The following is a 10,796-nucleotide window of genomic DNA, read 5'->3' on the forward strand; positions in this document are numbered from 1 at the left end:
CCTGGGCGCGGGAGGCGCCCAGAGCAGATGTTGCCCTGGGCACCATTTCTCCCTGGTATGCCTCTGATGGGAATGTTGCTGTTTCTTCTTTATCAAGCTACCATAAACAGCCAAAGACTAAACAGAAAAATATCCAACAAGGCAGCAATCCTGGGTCTTTAGTGAAGCCTCCCTCTCTCCATCCTACCACACACAACAGCTGCTTGGGTGAGTGTGGTTAGTGGCAGAATCTATAAACTAGCAAACACACCAAATGGTCCAATTAAGGGACGACCTCCCAGAAGGTAATCATGAACCATCCACATAAATTGGGCAGGCGTCCCTCTTCCACACGTCCCACTCCCTCCACCACACAGGCTGCTCATCAGAAGTGGCAAAGTTCCTCCTGCTGAGAGTAAACTGTAGCATGAAGGAAAAAAGAGAAAGAAGAAAAAGATGAGTGAAGCAGACTTAGCCTTGGTTCTGGTTTACCTCAGCTCTCTGGGCGGCTGGAGTTAATGTGCAGTTTCATTCGCAGGAGGGGCGAAAGGATCTTTAGAAAGAAGGATCTCTGATCCCCTATCATATGCAAAGATTCTGAAGAATTAAATCCAATCTAAGAAGATGCAGGTTGGGAAGGGTCAGATTACAGATCACCAGCTCATATTGATGAGTAAACTACTCTGAGATGAAATCACAATACCCTATACCAGGGGCGTCCAACTCTGGCACTTCAGATGCTCATGGACTACAATTCCCATCAGCCCCTGATGCCAGCAGGGTCTAATGGGAATTGTAGTCCATGAACATCTGAAGTGCCAGACACCTCTGGTCTATACACTATCATGAGTACAGTTGAGGAGTGGGAGTGGTTGTTTGGGGAAGGGAGAATGAGAAAAAGACTGACAAGTATGGAGGAAAAAAGAAAGAGGAAGAATGACAGGCGGTGTTATGGGGTTGGAGAATGAGAGAAATAGTGATAGAGCAGGGGACGGAGGCAATTTCTGCACAACATAAATAAAACGTCCAACAGACACTTTTAAAAGATCAGTTTTGTTTTGTTTTTAGTACGCACACAGCCCACCAAAAACAGCCAGCAAAAAGTGTTGCCAACCAAAATGGATCTTTTTTCCTGCCTGTTGCATAGAGCTCTCCAAGTCATGTAAGCCTTTATTGGCATAAGGCATGGAGCCCTTGTCAGTTTTACAGTTGTGCCCGCCATTTTGTGTGCCTCTGCCATTTGGTGAAGGTTTTCCATGGATGTTTCCTCTGCTTGCTGCTCATCCGTGCACGATTTTCATGTAAAAAGTAGATGAATAAAATTTGATTTGCCTAGCAATCCCACGCACATTTCGTTTTTCCTCTTTTTTTGAGAGGGGTGTCTGCAAAGCTACAACAAAAATATGTACATATTCCAGCTTCTCTCATCATGTCGCCATAGCTTCACAGACATCCCCCTCTAAACAACAACAACAAAGGAAAGACTTCTTGACCCAGGGGCAGAGTGAGGGGAAACTGCACCCGGGGAGCGCGCGCATCCTGTGCCCCTGCCACAGTGCTGCCTGCCCTGCCCTGGAACATCCCTGGAATGCCCCTGCCATGCCCCGGGGCATTGCGCCCCCCTCCACCCCGTGGGCACGATGCCACTCTTTTGACCAAACTGGGATATTTCTCTTGCACAACCTGGGATATTTTAACTGTGCAGAAACGACCTGTGGGGGTACATTTCCTTTGTGACAGAGTTTTCATTGCAGATGTACTCACACAGCACCACATATCCTGGAAGCCCTGCAGTTCTTGAGAGTGGGCAAACCATCATGTTTCCCCTTGCTTCAAGGTTTCCGCTCCTTCTGGTCTCCCTGCCACTCCTCACAGGTATTTCCGGGGGATCGACACCTTTTTTTCCCTCAAAAAACCACAAATTAATAATAGTGAACCTGTGCAATAGCAATATGAACAATACTGACATGAAATTTATAGGGCTGAAAAGAAAAAAACTGGCAATTTTGCATTCTTGTGAAAAATATCAAAGTGCTCCCACCACTTCTTCCCTCCCCTTTTCCTACCCTCCAGGCTTGGGCTCCCATTGATTTCTGGGTGCGGGGAGGATGAGCGGCTTGCATCCTCCACCGCCAGTGATCAATTGCGCTTGGACCACCTCTCCAGCACTGCATCAGAGGGAAGGAGGGAGGGAGCAAGGCCATCCTGTGGAGGAATATGGATATAAAATGTAAAGGCCCTTTTAAAAAGCTATCATTCTTGTGATCGACAGGGAGCGACCCAGAAGTGAGGATAGGCGAGCCACATAGTGGGCAGTGGGGCACATTAAACAAGGAAATGTAAGGAGACCGCACTGTGAGCACACTGTGGAGCAAAGAGCGTCACAGAAAGTGCTCCTTGCATAATGGGCCCCAGACTCTGCTCTGAAGCTCCAACTGCTACACCACACTGGCTTTTATAGGGTGTCTGCTGCTTAGCAGCAATGGCGTAGGAGATTAAGAGCTCATGTATCTAATCTGGAGGAACCGGGTTTGATTCCCAGCTCTGCCACCTGAGCTGTGGAGGCTTATCTGGGGAATTCAGATTAGCCTGTGCACTCCCACACATGCCAGCTGGGTGACCTTGGGCTAGTCAAAGTTCTTCTGAGCACTCTGAGCCCCACCCACCTCACAGGGTGTTTGTTGTGAGGGGGGAAGGGCAAGGAGATTGTAAGCCCCTTTGAGTCTCCTACAGGAGAGAAAGGGGGGATATAAATCCAAACTACTCCTCCTCTTCTTCTAACAGTAGCAAACTAGGCATAACTGAGTCATAAAAGCTGGGTGGTATCAAGTCACTCATTGGTTACTGGCCTCGAATCCTCCCTTAAAGAGCAGTTCCCCCTGAAAGATCCTTGCCCCTTCCTCCTGCTTTATACTCACAAAAAACAAGCCTGAAATGATGTGGTTGCATTGCAAGGACCTCTGAGGAAATCTTAAAGCTGCAAATGCTCCTTCTGTTATTTTGGGTTTTTAAAAACCACCCAATATTTTGTTTTTAGATTTCACATTTTTCTGCAAACTGTTTTTCATGCTTATAGAAAGATTTGTAATACCCATCCCCAGCTCCAACTACCAGATTTAAGTATCCTCATAACTGGCCAATGTGGCTTTTAGAATATACAGATACCTGTGATACTTGTGGGGAGATCACCCTTCCCATCTCAGCTTCCCACCCTTGATGCCCAGGCCACAGCAGTTCCCAGCCACAACCACCCCATTGCCTCTGGACCCAGGGAAGTTACTGGCCTCTGCTAATGGGCCTAGCACAGCTCATTCCCACCCCATCCCCCACATTGCCACAGCATTTGCAGGGGCTGCCACAGCTCCCAGTCATCACCCCCCCAGTTGCCTCTAGGTCCATCACTACTCCTGGTCTCTGCTGCTGGGCCTGCTGCAGCTTCTCCCCCACTGCCACCTTCACACAGATCCTAGCAACCGTCCCACCATTGTTGAAACCCACACTGAGTCTTGTGCACATCCCAGACTCCATCACTGACCTGCCACAGCTTTCCCCCTGGTTTCCATCAGCACACACACACGCGCGCGCGCGCGCGCGCACACACACACACACACACGCGCGTGCGCGCGCGCGCACACACACACACACACACACACGTCTCCTCAGAAGCTAGGATATTTTTAAACTCAGTTGACCATTATATCTAAAGCCAGCAGCCCTGGAGTAAAGTTGCCAATCTCCAAGTGGAGCATGGCGATCAGTTCCCTTGGAGAAAATGGCTACTTTGGGGATAGACACTATGCTATGCACACATTACTTACTCACAGCTGTTTGCTTCACAGTGGGGTTTTCCCGTGGTTTTTTGTCAGCACGTGGGTTCTGCCTCTGGGAAGTGTCCTTGGCCGAGTTGATCTCCACTCCCCCCCTCATTGTTTCCATGCAACCTCCATTTGGAGAGGTTGCCTTCCACTCCCCCCCCCCTTTTGGTCTAGTTTTAGATTGCCAGACCATGTCAATGTTTTGTGAATTCCACTGGTTCTGTCTCTGCAGTGATAGACCTTCAACGTGAAAATAATAAAGAGAAATCCTTCCTGATCCTTCTGAAATTATGGCCCAAAGAGTGGGAGGAACTGCTGTGCTGTGAGCGGGGAAGGCGAGGAGGAGTGCAAAAAACCATTGAAAGCTAAATGCATGCTGATTTTTGCTTTCCTTGCGAAGGGAGAGGAAAAGTCACACTTTCAGAGTTTTGGGGCACTGTGGGGATTCTCTGATGTGAAGACAGAGTGACTGCTGAAGAGTGGGAAATGTGTGTAACTGAGAATCAAACCTGAAGGGAATGTACGCTTAATGCAAAGGAGACCACAAGTGCGTAAATGGCTTATGGCATTCTACCGGGCTGCAATCTTCCCCCTTCCTCCGGCTCCACTCCTAATCTCCAAGAATTTCCCAACTTGAAGCTGGCAATCCCAGAAATCAGCAGTGATGCCTTCCTGAGAGAAACTTATTGTCAGGAATCACCTCATGAGCACTGTAACCATTTGCACGTGTCCTTCGGCAGCCCAGCCACTGTTTGTGCTGGCAGAAAGAGATGCCAAGGAATTGATGGCTTCTTTTTTAATCTCTCAGAAACCAAAAAAGCCCCAAACTGAAACTCCTATAGATGAAAGGACTGGCTAGAGCCCAAGGCCCTGCGCAGAGCTGGCCCACAGCAAGCTGCTTTTGGCACAACTGGATCCCCACGGAGCCACAAAGCTCCAGAAGGTCAACTGTAGAGGAGCCTCTGAAAACTTGGCCCAGGAAGGCTGGTCCTATTCGCACCTTAGTATCTATGGCCCAGTCTGTCTGGCCTTGGCGTTTACGGGACGCTTGCAGAGCATCAGGGAGAAAGTGAATTAAATGTCTTTTTTTCTTGAGGGATTTGGAACTGAAGTTGTCAGTTCTGGGTTGGGAAATTTCTGGAGATTTGGGGGCAGAGCCTGGGTAAGGTGAAGTTTTGGGAGGAGTAGGTATGTGAAGCCATGAAATTCCGTCCTCTGGAACTGCTGTTTTCTCCAGTAATCTGGAGAAAATTGCAACTGCTCATGTATACCATAGTGCCAATTTCCACCAGTTCCCTGCTCCCAGAAAAAATATGCTGGCATTCAGTACCAAACTAGGTAACATGCTATGTCGTAAGACTCATGGAACCTCGGCTAAAGAGAAAGAGCATTTTTTTCTGGACTGGTGGATGAGCCTCGGTGGAGTACAATATAGCAGTAAATATTACCACCCCCCCAAATCGGACGTTCGCACATGTCAGCAACAGTTATAGTGGCTTAGGAAAGGTCCGGGCTTTCTTTGCTGGGGGTGTTTCTGAGGGAGCCAAATTGGACAGGCATCTGTCAGGGAAGCTTTAGATATAGGATATCCTGCCTTAAGGCAATGGGGTGGGACTGCAGGATGGATTGATTTCCTTCCAGCTCCAGGCTTCTGGGGAGTTTGCACATGGCCCTGTGTGTTTGCATAAGGCAAAGGGAGAACAGATGTGCTCCCAGCTGCTGCGCCTGGCTACTGTACACTGACGGTGTGTGGTCCGCAGAGGTCATTCTGGTGAGTGTTTTGAAGGCAGCTGGAGCCGGTGCTGCCGCTGTGGGAGGCTTTACCCGGTGGGAGGTCCTGTGGCCCCCTGGTGTTTGCAAGTCGCGGCACATTAACCAGAAAGCTTCTCCTCAGAGGGGCAGAGGAAACGTTTCATCAGGCATTAGCACTAGGATGGATTTTTTAATTCTTTTAGTTCCACCCCCTCCCCCAAACCGTTTTCGGCCTGCTACCCTTTCCTGCCTTTTGCTTGTCCCCATGTGCTTTTAACCCCAGAGACTCCCTTACCAGCTTTCTTTGGTGCTGGAAAGTGCTGTCAAGTTGCAGCTGATACACGGCGACCCTGTAGGGCAGTGGTGGCGAACTATGGTGCTCCAGATGTTCATGAACTACAATTCCCATCAGCCCTTGCCAGCATGGCCAATTGGCTGATGGGAATTGTAGTCCATGAACATCTGGAGTGCCATAGGTTCGCTACCATGGCTGTAGAGTTTTCAAGGAAAGAGGCAAGCTAAGGTGGCTTGCCATTGCCTGCCTCTGAGTCCCCTGGACTTCCTTGGTGGTCTTCCATCCAAATACTAACCAGGGCTGACCCTACTTAGCTTCTGAGATCTGACAAGGTCAGGCCAGCTTCCTTGACTGAAATGTGTATCTGTGGGAAAGTTGCCAGTTATTTATTGCCCTTGCTCCTATGCATTTTAAGTTAAAGGTTTTGAAGATTCAGCCAGACGTGAAGAAATGTAGGGGATGATGCTTTTTTTCTGGCACAGAAACAAAGTGATATAGAAAAGCTTTGCCTGATGCCACACATCACACTGCACTGAAAAGCATGGACACTGACAAATTGGAAACCCTTTCGCTGAGATGAGCCTTTTTTCATGGAGACATCATTTGTGGTGCTTTGAATAGAGAATGTTCATTTGAACCAAAATGGTGTAGTTGTTAGAGCAAGGGTGTCCAACTCTGGAGCTTCAGATGTTCATGGACTACAATTCCCATCAGCCCCTGATGGGAATTCTAGTCCATGAACATCCGACGTGCCGGAGATGGACACCCCTGTGTTAGAGTAACAGCAAATGGGTTGGAATCCCCACTTTGCCATGGAAGCTTTCTGGGGAATCTGGGCCAACCACACACCACACACCTCCCCTACCTCACAGGGTCATTGTGAATGTAACAAGGAGAAGGGGAGAAAGTTGTAAGCAGCTTTGCATCCCCATTGGGTGAGAGGGTGGGTTATAAATGAAGTTTAAAAAGTGAATTTACACCAGCATGGTATAGTGGCTAAGAGCAGATGGATTCTAATCTGGAGAACTAGGTTTGATTCCTCCACTCCTCCACCTGAGTGGCAGAGGCTTATCTGGTGAACCAGATGTGTTTCCGCACTCCAACATTCCTGCTGGGTAACCTTGGGCTAGTCACAGTTCTGGCCTGGAGAAAAATGTCCTGCCCTTTTAATTGTGCCCAAGGGGCTATTATTTACCACTCAACGTGATTGCCTTCTAAGCCATAAAAAGTTTCAAATGCCTATTTCTGCACATTAAACCTCTATGGAAGGGCATTTTTCTTCATTTTATAGGAGCTCACAATAGCTGGTTGGGCAAAGTCCTTCCTTTCTGGAGAGCTTTGGAGAGCTGCGGCCTGTGAGGGAACACTGTGTTAACGGGATCTATGGCCTGAATCAGCAAATGGGAACTTTGTTCATAAACCCGCTGTCCTCCCTGTTGAAGACACTCAAGAGAGAAAAAAGGATTTTTTTTCTAGACTCTGAAAGTATATGAATAGTGCTCACAATACCTATGTTCACCACACAGGGGCGCCATTATCCACCCTCAAATGAGAGAAATATTACAGGGTTGATGAAAACTAGCTTAGTTTGTCTCTTTTGTTCTAGTCCTGCGCTTTTAACAGTAGCCTGATGCCTGACAATCAAGGATAGAAAGGAAGCCTTGCCAACTCTTCTTTATTTTTTGCTAGGAAAAGCTTTACTTGCTTTAATTCCTGTGTGCTGGGATTCTGTTATGGAAATCTATAAGAAAAGATAGATAGTTTTAGATTCATACCCCACCCCCATTTTCGCTCCTGTAAGGAGACTCAAAGGGGCTTATAAACTCCTTTCCCTGCCTCTCCCCACAACAGACACCTGGTGAGGCAGGTGGGACTGAGAGTGTTGTGAGGGAACTGTGAGTAGTCCAAGGTCACCCAGCAGGCTTCATGTGTAGGAGGAGGGAAACAAATCCAGTTCACCAGATTAGAGTTTGCCACTCAGGTGAACTGATCTCCAGATCAGATCTCGTTCCACCTCTCTCTGGCCCCTTCCGCACACACAGAATAATGCGTTTTCAATCCACTTTCACAACGGTTTGCAAGTGGATTTTGCTATTCCGCACAGCTTCAAAGAGCATTGAAAGCAGTTTGAAAGTGCATTATTCTTCATGTGTGGAAGGGGCCTCTCTCTCTCTCTCTCTCTCTCTCTCTCTCTCTCTCTCTCTCTCACTCACTCACTCACACACACACACACACACACACACACACACACACACACACACACACACACACACACACACAGAGGAAATGGCAGTTTTGAAGGCAGACTCTATGGCAGGGGTGTCAAACTCTGGCCTTCCAGATGTTCTTGGACTACGATTACCAGGGGCTGATGGGAATCATAGTCTATGAACATCTGGAGGGTCAGAGTTTGGCACCCCTGCTCTATTACATCACATCCCTTCCAAGGACCCTCCCCAAACTCTATCCTCCTCATCACCTGGTTAATAAAAACTGCAGTAACCCTCTGGTAAAGAGAACTTCTTTCCTCCCAGCCTGTTGGCAAACCTAGGAAACATGCTTTCTCAGGTCAGTGCTCTCCCTCCTCTCAGCAACTCTGCAAACAGCAGAAAACCATTCACCCTGGGAAGTGAGAAGAACTGGGCCTGGAGGACATACTTCCTTTAAGCCTCATTCAGTCACACCTTGCTTTAGGCCCCTGTTCATCATTTGCTTTTCATCCTGTCTAAGACCTGCTCCCAGCGATCAACAGAGTAGGCAGCATAAGGGAGTTCAAATCTGATTTTTTTAAACGGGGAGGCATGTGGTCATTTCCCAAAGACAGGGACGGAAAAAAACACTGGCCCCTGGGGAGCTGTTCGCAAAGGCAGCGCTGCAGGCACCGCTTTCCACCTCCCTTCCCGAGGGAGGTTTTTGGAAAGTGCTGCCTTCCCATCGGCGCGGTGTGAACCGCACTGCGCCGAAGGCACCGCTTTCCTGTCCCCCGCCCCTCACCTCATCCTCCAGTGTCAGTCTGGAGGGCTGCTGTGACCCGCCCACACTGCCCTCTGACCCCTGGAGGTCGGAGGGCAGCATGGGCGGATCCCTGCAGCCCTCCAGACCGACGTTGGAGGACGAGGTGAGTGGGGGGGACGCAGAAGAGGCGGCTCCATGTGGAGTCGCCTCTTCTGTGGTGGCTTCTGCGGCAGAGGTGTACTTAGGCAAACTGGAGCCCTAGGCAAAACCTGAGTTTGATGCCCTCCCAGGGGCGGCCACCCTCCCCTACCGTGACCAAACAATGATTTTTTACACCAGGTCGTTTCAAAGTCACTATCACATTATAGAACATTGCCCAACTCACAAATCTGAACACAGCAATAGGTCATGCCACACAGCAGAAATAATTTTTGGAAAACATTTTCAAAATGCTTTCAAAATGTTTTATTACTGCTATGAAAACATTTTATGGTGTTGTATACAGTCCCCCCAATTGGGGGAAACAGCATCACTTTCAATGTTATTTAAACTGGGGACCCCAGATTCTCCCTTTAAGGTGGATTTAAAAGGAGAATCTGGGCTCCCTAGTTTAAACAAGTGGTGCTGGAATCCATCCCCAAACAGCATCATTTGCAATGATGTTTAAACTAGGGAGCCCAGATCATCAGGAGAGTCTCCCGAAAAATCCCTGAAATTTTGGTGCTGCAAGCTTAAAATCTGCGCCTTTTGCAGGCCAAAAATGGAAAAACACTGAAAATACAATATCCCCCACAAACGAACCTGCAATTTTGTCGCCCACTACAAGGTGGTACCCTGGGCAGCTGCCCACTTTGTCCAATGGGAGGAACGCCTCTGCTCTGTGGGGGCTGCTCACATGCTCCCGTGCGAACGGCCCCCTCCCCTCCACCAGCATAATTTCTGCCGGTAAGGGCCTCTGATTGGGGCCATTGGGACATTCACACACACATTCATTCACTAACAAGGAGAGGATTCTCATCCTCTTTCTAAAATCCTCAGGGCTTGCCCCTTCCGCACATGCAAAATAATGCACTTTCAATCCACTTTCAGTGTACGTTGCAACTGGATTTTACTGTGCAGAATAGCAAAATTTACTTTCAAACAATTGTGCAAGTGGATTGAAAGTGCACTATTCTGCATGTGCGGAAGGGACCTTGGTGAAATCACTGTCCATGTAAATGGGGTCATAGGGAGGTTGGCACAGTGACTATGTGACTAGTAAGCTTGCTGGGAGAAAAGTGCCCTGCCCCTTTACCAGAGGCTTATTGTGCAGAAGAGGGCAATGGAAGCTTTTGATGGCATGGAGAGAAAAAAACCCGTTTGCTAAAGAACATCCCAAAGGGACAGGGCATATTTTTTCTCCAGGCAGACAGCAACTGTATGGAAAGATCAAACCGACATTCTGTTGAGTCCAGAATTCTGTTTCCAATCACTGCAGGCTAAATCTCTCTCGGGAGCTCACACAAGGCACGAAGGCATTGTCCCTTTCGTTTACCCACCCTATTAGAAATCCATGTCAGGCTGCCTGTGCATATGAAGTGTCTGTTGCAGTATTTATTTATTTTTGTTGATTTACTTCATTTATACCCCAGTCTTTCTCCCGTGATTTGAAGTGGCTTGCATTGCTCTCCTACTTTCTTCATAATAATGCTATGAAGAAGAAGGGGAGGTGTTTGGATTTATACCTCACCTTTCCCTCCTGCAAGGAGCCTCAAAGCGGCTTACAAGCTCCTTTCCTTCCTGTGGCGTAGCGGTTAAGAGCAGATGTACCTCTAATCTGGAGGGACCAGGTTTGATTCCCTGCTCTGCCACCTGAGCTGTGGAGGCTTATCTGGGGAATTCAGATTAGCCTGTGCACTCCCACACACGCCAGCTGGGTGACCTTGGACTAGTCACAGTTCTTCTGAGCTCTCTCAGCCTCACCCACCTCACAGGGTGTTTGTTGTGAGGGGGGAAGGGAA

General features: G+C 48.4%; 1 protein-coding gene across 2 annotated transcripts in view; it reads right to left on the reverse strand.

Moving 5' to 3' along the window:
• Positions 1-289: 289 nt before the first annotated feature.
• Positions 290-10,796, reverse strand: part of LOC125428495 (transcription factor Sp7-like) — a 100,360-nt gene continuing 89,853 nt past the window's right edge. For both annotated transcript variants that reach the window (XR_007243853.1, XR_007243854.1), the window contains exon 3: positions 290-399. The gene's annotated coding sequence lies outside the window, so the exon portion shown is untranslated. The remainder of the gene's footprint in view (positions 400-10,796) is intronic.

This window comes from Sphaerodactylus townsendi, linkage group LG03 (assembly GCF_021028975.2).
Source record: "Sphaerodactylus townsendi isolate TG3544 linkage group LG03, MPM_Stown_v2.3, whole genome shotgun sequence".
Lineage (NCBI taxonomy): Eukaryota > Metazoa > Chordata > Lepidosauria > Squamata > Sphaerodactylidae > Sphaerodactylus > Sphaerodactylus townsendi.